At 39.8% G+C, this 12,592-nt stretch overlaps 1 protein-coding gene across 3 annotated transcripts in view; it reads left to right on the top strand.

Moving 5' to 3' along the window:
* The window catches only part of PKNOX2 (PBX/knotted 1 homeobox 2), a 334,489-nt gene that overhangs the window by 58,755 nt on the left and 263,142 nt on the right, over positions 1 to 12,592 (top strand). For all 3 annotated transcript variants that reach the window (XM_087706303.1, XM_087706305.1, XM_087706302.1), the window contains exon 3: positions 9,095 to 9,138. The gene's annotated coding sequence lies outside the window, so the exon portion shown is untranslated. The remainder of the gene's footprint in view (positions 1 to 9,094; positions 9,139 to 12,592) is intronic.

Raw genomic sequence — 12,592 nt, 5'->3', positions numbered from 1 at the left:
CCTTATTTCTGGGCTTTTCTTAGTTTTCTTAGATTATATAGTTTGTTCTTTGTATGTATGCTGAGAGCTTATGCTCCATTGACAAATGGTGTGTCCAATCACACTTGGTCAATAAAAATTATCTTCTTTTCTCTTCTCTTCCAATAAAAATTCTCTTGTCTTGTCTTGTCTTGTCTTGTCTTGTCTTGTCTTGTCTTGTCTTGTCTTGTCTTGTCTTCCCTTCCCTTCCCTTCCACTCCACTCCACTCCACTCCACTCCACTCCACTCCACTCCACTCCACTCCACTCCACTCCACTCCACTCCACTCCACTCCACTCCATTCTTTTTGTGCACCTGAGAGCTGATATTTCTGACCCTTCCTGGAAATCCCTAAAGATGATTTTGGAAATGCAGAGGAGACCCCAGAATCTTCTTGAGCCCATGGAGGAGGCACATTGCATTGTTGCAATTGATGAGACACAAGGCACGTGTGCTTAGTACTGCTCTACCAACTACCTGCTTATTTTTAATCACTGTTCTAAGCTGGTGTGACTATCAAGCCTATGCATGTTCCTAGGAAAAGAAATACAAGTGCCTGGACATCAATGGTGGGTTTCAAAAATTGTTTGAACCTACCCTGTGGGTGTGGCCTCCTTTGTGGGAGTGGCTTGCTGCCCATGTGACCGGATGGGAGTGGCTTGCCGCCCATGTGACCGGATATGAAGATGCCGACGACACTTGTCAGAACCACCTTAAATTACCTCACGCACAGCACTGGCATGCATAAGAATATGATGGAAACTTGTTTTTAAAAAGGCATCTTTGGTTTGCGTTAAAACAACTTCAACACACGCAATGTTCTGATTGCACCACAAACGCAGTAGTCATCCTTACCTTTCACAGAGGCACTGAGTTTTATAAATATGAGCATGATAGTGTAGAATAATCATATCCAAGGACCAGTGGTGGGTTTCAAAATTTTTTGGAACCTCTTCTGTAGGTGTGGCCTGCTTTCCGGGTCCACTGGTGGAACCTCTTCTAACCGGTTCGGTAGATTTGACGAACCGGTTCTACCGAATAGGTGCGAACTGGTAGGAACCCACCTCTGCTGACTTACCATGAGAAGAAATGGCAGGTGGAATCCTATTTTCCTCTCAAGGAATCCTTCTGTGTGTAATTTATCAGCATGAAGAAATCTTGGCCTTCTTTCTTGATATGCCAGATAAAAGCTTTGTTTGCAGGTCCAAGATGTAGAAATCATGTCCCCGGATTTCTTAGTATCGATCTGTCTTTTCTACCTCAGATGTGGGCCTTGATACTACATGTAGTTCTTGACTTAACAACTGTTCATTTAGTGACCATTTGAAACGACAACATCACTGAAAAAGCGGGCCTTCTAATGGGTTTTCAGATTTTCATAGTTCGTTGCAGTATCTTCGTGGTCACTTGATCAAAATTTGGGGGTGTGGAAACAGACATGTATTTATGATGGTTACAGTGTCTTGGGGTCATGTGATCACCATTTGTAACCTTCCCAAGCTGTCTGTCAAGCAAAGTTGAGGGAAGCCAGATTCAATTAACAACGCCTTGATTCACTGAACAACCGTGGCAAAAAGATAATAAAATCAGGCACAATGCATTTAGCAGTTGTCTTACTTGGCCACAGAAATGTTGGGCTTAATTGTGTCATAAGTTGAGAACTACTTCGAGATCCAAGGTTGGCTGTAGGAAAACCCTTGGTCTTTAAACCTGTCCACAAAGACCATGCGATTTCTATTGATTGTTTTCTAGTATGATTTGATTGCTTATTTGTACCCTATGACTATCATTAAGTGTGGTACCTTATGATTCATGACGAATGTATCTTTTCTTTTATGTACACTGAGAACATGTGCAGCAAAGACAAATTCCTTGTGTGTCCAATCACACTTGGCCAATAAAGAATTCTATTCTATTCTATTCTATTCTATTCTATTCTATTCTATTCTACTCTACTCTACTCTACTCTACTCTACTCTACTCTACTCTACTCTACTCTACTCTATTCACCTATAAAACTATGTTTTGAGAGCCTTATTGTATGCACCATGCAAGGATGAGCTGTGTCTTTTGTTTTCAAATGTCCAGCCCAAACCAATATTAATTAGAATAGTTATAATGTGTCTTCATTTGGCTGTTGCTTGAGCTGAGTAGTATTCCATTTATTCGTTTCGTTTCGTTTCGTTTGTTTATTTGTATGCCGCCCTTTTCCCTGGGGGGACTCAGGGCGGCTCACAATCCAAGGGGGGGAAAAAGACAAACTTTTACATATAAGACAATACATGATTAAAACGCAACATTCATACCATTCGGGCGGGTTACAATCTTTAGCCCCAGGCCTGACGGGATAGCCAGATTCTAAGGGCTGTGCGGAAGGTCTGGAGGGTGGTGAGGGTACGAATCTCCACGGGGAGATCGTTCCATTGGGTCGGGGCTACCACCGAGAAGGCTTATTCTAAGTCTCTGAGGTAACGATTTTTAAAAAAAAAATTATATAGGAAAAGAGTTGAATTTTAAGGATAGTGCCAGGTGATGTCATCTGCCATGAATAGGAATTGATAGTACAATGATATCCTACATAAATTTCAGCTGTCTGTCCTAATATAACTATTGGAGGGAAAGCAATGATTTTTTTTTCTAATCTAGCAAACGCTTGGTTCAACCAAATTAAACTTCAAACTAGTCAAATTAACTTCACCCTGCCTCTTTTTTTTTCAGTACAGCCTACTTACCATTCTTTTTATGTGATTCCCTAAATACATTTGGTACTAGTCAGTGTGCTTATCCATAGCTGATAATTAATGGTTTTGGTAACATTGCAGATTACAGTTAAAATCAACTTTGTTGATTGCTCATGTTGTAAATGCTGATTGGTTAACATTATGTCACACCAGTGCATTTTTCATTCCATTGGAGTAAGATATTGGGTGAAACAGATACTAAAGTTTATGAAGATTCTTAGTCATCCAGGTCATGGTTGACCAAAAAGTGCTTTTTAAAAAAGGCAGATGGACTTTCTATCTCCAGTTTACAACACAGTCCTTTCAGTAGTTCCAAGAAGGTTCCATACACCCATTTGCACTATTCAGGTGACCCTGAGCTCACAGGTAACCCTCCCAGTGGCCTCAACGGCTCTCAGAGAGAGTTCTAATGACCAGATGACCGCAAGGAATATAAATCCTTCCATTCTCCACCATGCAGTCAGAACTGAAGAAGCTTCTTGGATGAGAAGCAAATCTTCTTCAAGGAAAGTCCAGTTGCCTTTTGAAAAAGCATCTTTGGGAGACTAAAGTTTGTTTCATAAGACTTTTCCTGGACCTCGATGAATTGCATTCCAAGACTAGATCATAAAACTTAAAAAACAACCGCATACAGCCTCAGATATCAGCAAATTCTAATAAATTGGTGAAGATGTTGAGTTTGAACATAGGAAAGCTTTATAGACTGGACTATAAATATAGCATTTGTATAAGCTGTTTCAGAGTGCTTATCGTTTTGGAAACATTCTTAAATATCATTGGTTTGAATGGCCAGACAGTTTCTCTATTAAGAGTTGGATTACTTGGGAACGCTGATTCCTTATGAAATCAGCACTGCAAAAAAGGCATGTTCTCAGTTTTCAATTTCATCAAAGGCCCAGGGGCATCTTCAATAAGAAAGGGAGTCTCTCTTGTTATCTTGCCATAAGTGCATCCCTGATTACAGAAGGAAGGGCATTGGGCCACAATATAGAGAAGCCCCAGCAATATTGAATTGGATAACTTATATCGGTACAATATTGTGTGAGTTGCAATTTCCTTGATTTGTTATAAAGTTGATATAGCTTTGGGCAACTGCAAGGTTATTTTGAAGTCCCATTTTTTCTAGCCTTTGTTTGATGTCCTCCTTTGTTTTATCAAATCTCAGGGTTGAAAGGAAATCAGGAGACATATATAAACCTATCCTGGCCCTTGGTGGACACTACATGGCTTGATGGTTCAACAGCTTTGGAGGGTTTTAAGACATTGCTTTAAAACCCAGGCCCGAAGCAATATCAAGATAAGTGTGGCTATTACAACCAGTAGTTGTCTCTATAATATAACTATCAACTTTCACAACAAACATTCGTCTCTTTCTAGTCACTAGGATCTCAAAGTATGTTTGGAGATAAATTCCACCAGAGTCGATGGAACTAATCTTCAAATAAAAGTGCATTTTGATTTTAAGCAATATTGATTGCAATCATTCAGTGTGCAGTAGAGGAATAAGTTATATCTTTGGATCATATCATCAGTAAGCAATTTATGGGTGAGTGAAGGTACCCAGCTAAATATAAATGCCTATGTTTGTGTATGTCTCTTTCTCTGTGTGTCTTTTAACTTCAGAATTCCGATAGGTGACGCTTAAAAAAGGATGGTTTGAAGAACCATCTCTGCAGATCCTGGAATGACTGCAAGATGCAGATCTAATTGTTCTGGTCCTTTGAAATCTGATGCCACTTGAATTGTTATTTTGGGGCAATTTCTTACAGGTCTGTGGTCTAGTAATAAAAAAAGAGACCAAAAGAGACCATCCTTAATGGATGTACTGAATATTTATTTTAGAATAAGTAAGAGAATTCACCAGTGCACAAAAATGTTGGTTTCCTTGCCAATGTAATGGAAGACATGCTTATTTTTATAGTTTCCTATATGGAACACAGGAGCTTGAAATAAAAAGAAATGCAATAAAATGCCTCTCAAAACTCTGTAGATATTTATGGTAATATACCCAGCTTGTGCAGAAATAATACGTTTATTAGTAACTTTGGTAACTTCCAAGACAATTGGAGCTTAAAACAAAGAAGAACTCAGCCAAATGTCACTACCTCTTATATATTGCTTTCCATTAAAAGTAGATTATTCTGAATTAGCTAGGGAGTTCAGATGTGACAGAAATGTCACTTTATTGCCTGGGTTTTCACTGAGCAGCCTGGAAAACAGTATAAGTTGGTTAGCTGAGTTTTTTTTAAATTGCGTCTACAGCATGGAACACGCCATTGTGACCAGAGGTGGTATATATCAAGGGAAGTTCTAATTGCATTTTAACAATAAGAATGTATATACCTTTGCTTTTACTGCCTTTTAAAAACACCATTGGCTATGCATGGTTGCAGGTGACTTTTTTTCTATTGTAGCCACCACTTGTTAATTTACCTTGGTCTGCATTTTCCAGATGGGGTAATTTTGTTAATCTTGTTATAGTGAATACATTATTTACCTACATCTATTGGCCCTTGATAGAGTGTTAGATTTGTTTTGGCATACAACCAGGATCTTGTATACAGAGGCTGTATGTGCCTGAAAGTTGTGATTGGATCACAATGCAGTGAAGAATATTTTCCAACTTTCTGTTCGGTTTTGGGGTTTCCAAAGACCCTCTTTCTGTTTGGCTTTCCAAAGAAATAGAGTTGATCTGTGTTGGAACATGGTAGTGATCTAATCCATGTGGAATCTCCCTGTGATTGGACTCTGATTCATTAGATGAATCATTATAAGGAACGATAATACAGTGCAAGAACATCCCCTTTGAATAAAAATAAAAACTAAATAAGGAATTAGTAATCTCAGCCAAAATATCTAGGAGTGTAGAAGTTATGCAGGGTCAGATCTGGTTAGTACTTGGATGAGACGAACACCAGGGATGTAAACCAGACTGGGAATAACATCAAGAAAACCTTCATGGTTGTGTCTGTTAGGAATATAATCTAACGGTTGGGTTGGCAATATATAAACCATGTAACAATGTTGTACCTGTTTCTTTAAATCATACTGTAAAATGTGATAGTTTGCTGTTTTCCTCAATCGGCCATAAGAGGGAGTCAGAATGAGTATTAGCTCTCTGTTCGTTAGATGCTGGGCTGATCTGATCTGAGTGTTTTTGGAAGCTGGCTGTTAGAAAGTGCCATGAGCTATTGTAAGGTTTGCAACTGCTAGCAAACTTTGAGTACTGAACTGATTATATGATACTGGACTATGTTATTTGGATTATCCCTTAACTGAAAGACATTGATGACTGACTGTCTTATCCGTGTATGACTTGGACTGTTTGATGGACTCTGATACCTCTATTTCCACGAAAGTAAAAGCCTACTGAAACTGCAGTGTCTCTGTATGCTGGTTTGTGTGTTCTCCAACACAACTCTCACAACACTTCTCTGAACATACTCGCTGTCCCAACAGGGAGCTTACCTAACAGTATCCATGAAGTCATCAGAAATTGAGCTCAACTTTGATGGAATTCCCGTGAAAAAGAAATCTAGATAGAGATGGTAAAAAGCTACTAGGCAACCCAAAGAATGATACTGTAGGAGCTCATCCTTCAGTAGGATCTTTCTTACCATTTGTTGGGGCAAATAAGGGAAAGCTTGAGTCAGTCTTCCCTATGGGGGTGACACTGCAAGGGCTCCACTATTGAAAAACCCAGATGGAAGGAATTTTTGCACTAATATCTTCTCTTGGGATATTACTGATATCATAGAATTTAGCATGTGGTTTAACAGGTGATAATTAAAGGCAAGGACGTTCACTTCATGCCTTTGCCTACCTTGTCAAGAAAGAGGTAAGACAATTATACTCCAGCCACCTATATTTCATGAACTTTCTCTACTAGTTTGATAGAATTTCCAAAGTCAGTTATCTTCCAAGTATTGCCTTTTGTCTTTCTCCTGGTGACATTATAGCATCACCGATGGAAAATCTGAAGTTCTCTCCTTCTCCTTCTCTCCAGCATTATCTGCTGTGAAGCCAGGTTTCCGGCTTTGAGTTTCCAAAGCGTTCAGTAGAACAACATTTTTTGAAAGGGTTACTGAAGCCCTGATGGAGACCTCATTCTCTATTCCAGGAACACTCCTCTCCCCCCTGTGTTGCCTCTGGGCTGGATTTTGTGGGTGTTACTACAGCTGTGCATGCTGGTAATGATCCTTACACAACATATTTCTGGTCTGCTATGTTCCCTGGAGGATCTTGTGAGCTTCAGTTGAACTGGGTCTGTTTTATGAGTGATTTAATGTGGTGTAAGCAATCTGCGTACATTGTGTATGAGTGTGTCAGAATGAGACAGAACGCACTGCTGCTGTTGATATCACATTATTTTATTAGAGTTTCAAAGCTGATATTAAGTGGACATGATTTCTTCCTATGGACCATTAATTTTGTTTTATTGCTGGCCTGATGGCCGTTACCCTCCCCTTCTTGCCAATACACTCCTCCATTAGGCTTGTACAATTAACAAAATATGAACTGTTTAAGGCATTGCTTTGAACAACGAATGGGTCAGTGCAGAAGAGGGGTGGGAGGGTGTAGAGGAAAAATTTGTGGTAATGGGAGGCTGAGGAGTGGAAGGAGGCAAAGAAGAAGAAGATTTGTAAGCTCTGGAAGATTACGAGCTCTTTCACACGAGATATTTTGTGGTAAAGGACAGATACATATGAAGTTTCCCATTGGGTAACCATGCACAAACTGGAAAAAAATGCCCAAGATTAATGTAAGAAATTAATCATGAATGGCTAACTTGTTAACCAGATACTTCTAATACCTTTGCAAATGATTCAAATATCTTTAGTTTGAGAAAAAAGGGTGAAGGCAATGTGGAGAGACCTATCATAAGAGTTATTTATTTTATACAGACAGGAAAAAAAAGGAGTTATAATCTAAAGCTGCCCTTTCCCGTTTTCTTTATATAATTCTCTAAATCATATAAAGTAATTTAATCTAGCAAGGCTTTAAAATTCTAGATTTTGGGGGGTAGGTATGTTTTCTATCATTCAGTGCTTCTGTACGTAGCTTCACTTAAATATAATATGTGTAGTGGTTCACATTTATTCTTTGAAAAAACTAGCCCTTTAATATACAGTTCCCTGATTATCCAGGATGCACTTTTGTAAATTGACATTTTTACGATGTAAGAACTGTTTCTCTTTACATCACTACATAACACTTAGACTTATATACCACTTCACAGTGATTTAGAGTCCTCTCTAAGTGGTTTACAATGTTAGCATCTTGCCCCCAACAATCTGGGTTCTCATTTTACTGACCTCGGAAGGATGGAAGGCTGAGTCAATCATGAGCCAGTCAGGATTGAACTCCTGGCTGTGGGCAGAATCAACCTGAAATTCTGCATTCTAACCACTGCACCACCATGCTCTACATTTTTCAAAGTGTAACTTTTATAGATGTATTTATTCTTGAGCGTGTTGCTCATACACATTTTTGTGAAGGTTTTGATCTGAGAAAAATGGATGATAACCAATGTATTAGTTACACCCCTCAATGCTGAAACAGAGACTATTTGAACTCTTACATTTATCCATTCCTAAAGGAATTTGTCAGAGATTTATTTTATATGTCTTATCAGCACTACTGCTGACAGAAAGTTTGAAATTGAGCTTTGGCTGGCTTGAATCTTAGTGTTCCACTCACTGTATCATATTTGAGGATTTTAATTTAATGGTGGGAATCCTCAGATCTAATGACGTAAAACAGTATAAAACTTTTACAGACTAAAGTCAGTCATAAAACAAAATTCCACTGCAGCAAAAGGCAGCTGTAAAACTGCGTTTCCTTTCAAAGCAATTGTGACAAGAAATGAAATAAAAGAACCCAGTTAATGAAGAAATGCAGTTTAAATACATCAGAAGTTAAACTTCCCATCTTGCTTTAACCTTCGATGATGGGTTAGTTGTAAACATATTTACATCAATTAGCTGGTATTTTTGAAGTGGAAGATTGAGGCATTTGTTTTTCTAAAGATTGATTACTACTGGTAACATTTTAAAGGAGGTATTCAATATGAGGCAGAATCCTGATCTTTTGGCTAAATCTCCTTGCTCCTTCAACACTCAGTCCCCATATCCTTTAGACTTCCAAAGAGTGCTCAGTCCTTCATAAATTAGTTTCTGATTTAGTTATCTGATTACATTTTCACAATCCTGATTATATCTTAACTTTCCAACTTTGGATTTGTCCTTTTCCTTTTCCAACACTTGTCAATGTTGCTCCATTCTTGCTGAGATTTTGGCCCTTTCTAATACAATATTCTTTGCTGTATTCACAGATGGTTACTGGAGTTGGATCCTGAGACTTCTGTCTTTCAAGCTGGTAAGTGAAAATTGTTTCTAAATTATCCCAACCTTGGATGTTAAAATCATATCAGAAGTGTGATGTTTTTGCCGTGCCACAAGGTGTCTTATAAGCAAAGTAACCCTTACTGTTTTAAAGCTTAATAAAATTAATATGTTCAGATTGGATGAAAAAAAGCTCATAGGGAATCTGTTTCTTTAGTTAGGACTTTCTGGGTAGCAAACTGCAGTGTGCAAAATCTCTTTGAGCTCTGCAACCCTGTGGAACTCTCAAAAAAATTGAAGTTCATACTAAAAATAAAGCTGACAAAGCTAATAGCCAGCATTTACTTTGATTTCTTCACCATCTTTATAGAAAAAGGCCAAATGGATTCTTCCTTTTCAAAGCAGTGCCTGGTATGACTTGACACTTTCAGAACTCGACTTCTGATTTATAACTCAGTTAATCAAAGTAGAAGCATAGAATCATAGAGCTGGAAGCAGTGGTGGGCTTCAAAAATTGTTCGAACCTACTCTGTGGGTGTGGCCTCCTTTGTGGGAGTGGCTTGCCGCCCATGTGACTGGATGGGAGTGGCTTGCCTCCCATGTGAACGGATATGAAGATGCCGACGACACTTGTCAGAACCACCTTAAATTACCTCACACACAGCACTGGCATGCAGAAGAATATGATGTAAACTTGTTTTTTAAAAGGCATCTTTGGTTTGCGTTAAAACAACTTAAACACACGCAATGTTCTGATTGCACCACAAACGCAGTAGTCATCCTTACCTTTCACAGAGGCACTGAGTTTTATAAATATGAGCATGATAGTGTAGAATAATCATATCCAAAGATCAGTGGGGGGATTTCAAAAATTTTGGGAACCTCTTCTGTAGGTGTGTCCTGCTTTCCGGGTCCACTGGTGGAACCTCTTCTAACCGGTTCAGTAGATTTGACGAACCGGTTCTACCGAATAGGTGCGAACTGGTAGGAACCCACCTCTGGTTCATACTAAAAATAAAGCTGGCAAAGCTAATAGCCAGCATTTACTTTGATTTCTTCATCATCTTTATAGAAAAGGCCAAATGAATTCTTCCTTTTCAAAGCAGTGCCTGGTCTGACAACACTTCCAGAACTCCTGTTGACTTCTGATTTGTAACTCAGTCAATCAAAGTAGAAGCATAGAATCATAGGGCTGGAAGAGACCTTGGACATCTTCCAGTTCCAACCCCCTGTCCAAAGCAGAGGTCCTTATATCATTGGGCCATCATGCCACGTTCCGCCTTTGGCACCCTGGACATTGTTTCCTTTGAGGGTAGGCAGAGTGGGTGTTGTGATCACGTCTAACCTCAACCCTTGGGGAGACTTCTCAGTTGGGGATGAAGTCAATCACAGATAATTCTGTGATTGTCAAGAGCTGAGGTGGCGCAGTGGTTAGGGTGCAGTACTGCAGGCCACTTCAGCTGACTGTTATCTGCAGTTCAGCGGTTCTAATCTCACCGGCTCAAGGTTGACTCAGCCTTCCATCCTTCCGAGGTGGGTGAAATAAGGACCCAGACTGTGGGGGCGATATGCTGACTCTGTAAACCGCTTAGAGAGGGCTGAAAGCCCTATGAAGCGGTATATAAGTCTAACTGCTATTGCTATTGCTATAATTAAAATCCAAAGCACAAGGCTGGAAGCAGTCTCATGAAATGACCAACCTTTCCATTATTTATTAATAGTATCAATATTTATTATGGTCCCAGACCAGCATAAGGTTTGTTGCCTGTTAGCAAATGTGACACTTGTACGAGCTTGGCGGAGTCTGCCAAAGTGTCAAGCTGCCGTCATCCTAGGAAGCATCCCCACTAATGACTCAGCCATTGGTATGCACTAACAGTAATAGGTACACATGTTAATGGCCTCAGTCATGGTGGGGATAACATTAGCAGAAGCTATACATCACTATGAAGAAATGCTCCTAGATTACTTCCGATATGCCTGTTCAACTTCTCTTCCTTTCTGCTTCCAGGCACTAAAACTGTCTACATGGAGAATGTGGTAATAGCTATATCCTAGTTTAAACTACATCAAAACTTTGTGTGTTTGGGGGCAAAACCAAAATATCATCTAGTGGACTGAATTGAAGGGAAAGTTGTTGCAGTCAAGTAAATTGATGCACGTCAATAACTAATCATACATGATTTTGGGATGGGAAGGAAGAACATCTCAAAAAGGCCTGCCACAAATTTTAAAGGCAGGGGACTGAGTATAAACAATGTAAGTGCTGTGAATTGGCCAGGAATAGAGTAAAGAAGCTCCAGTTCTTTGCAAATCTCCAGAAATACAAACTGGAATATTTTGGGCAAAGAACTCACTAGCTCAGAACTGACTTTAACTTTGAAGCCTATTTGATGAAGAAATCCTACCAAATATTTCCTGTTAGTGGTGGTATTTTGTCTGAGCAGTGAGGATTTTTGGGGGGATTAATATTTTGCATGTGTGCTTCCTATCTGATTTTCTGTGTAGTCTTTCTGTTTTGCTCCCCGGGATTCCTAATTTTTGGTTCCCTGTGACTCAGACTTAATCTTGGTTAAACAGTTGAATCTTTTCCTCCCCTGATCATCTCTAAATGGTTTACAAAGTCAGCACATTTTCCCCAACAATCTGAATTCTCATTTGACTGACCTTGGAAGGATGGAAGGCCAAATCAACCTTGAGTCCATCAGGATTGAACTCCTGGCTCTGGGCAGTCTGCAATACTGCACTTTAACCACCAGGGCTCTTGAATATTGTATGAAAGCTTAAGTTGAATAGCAATAGCAATAGCAGTTAGACTTATGTACCGCTTCATAGGGCTTTCAGCCCTCTCTAAGCGGTTTACAGAGTCAGCATATCGCCCCCTTAGTCTGGGTCCTCATTTCACCCACCTTGGAAGGATGGAAGGCTGAGTCAACCTTGAGCTGGTGAGATTTGAACTGCCGAACTGCAGATAGCAATCAGCTGAAGTGGCCTGCGGTACTGCACTCTACCCACTGCGCCACCTCCTTTTTCAGCACTCTTTGATCCTCTGAAAGAAAGAGAAGTCTTCAAATTTATGACAGAGAAAGACATTTAAGAAATGTGGGGAGGTTTGGGACAATCTAAGGCAAGGTAGTAGCCTTTTTTCCCTTCCCTAACAGTCAGGTACTACTTCCAGTTCACTCATGGATGCGCTTGATGCACAGTGCAATAAAAATTATTCTACGTATTCGGGGGCATGGTAGGTCTGGGTTGCTGCCGGTTCCAGCAACCTAGGCCGCCAAACCACTACCGGTTCTGCTGAACCGCTCCGAATCCACCACTGATGTGTGGACTTCAATTCCCAGGATTCCCCAGCCAGCATATTGGTTCAACTCTGGGAATTCTGGGAGTTGAAGTCCACACATCTTAAAGTTTCCAAGGTTGAGAAACACGGCTACGGAATGATCCTATCGAACTCGATTTCATTGAGGGTCACATCAGGGGTG

This window comes from Thamnophis sirtalis, unplaced genomic scaffold, assembly GCF_051295495.1.
Source record: "Thamnophis sirtalis isolate CommonGarterSnake01/CBP01778 unplaced genomic scaffold, rThaSir2_p1.2 scaffold_2, whole genome shotgun sequence".
NCBI lineage: Eukaryota > Metazoa > Chordata > Lepidosauria > Squamata > Natricidae > Thamnophis > Thamnophis sirtalis.
This window is presented reverse-complemented; position numbering and strand designations above follow the sequence as displayed.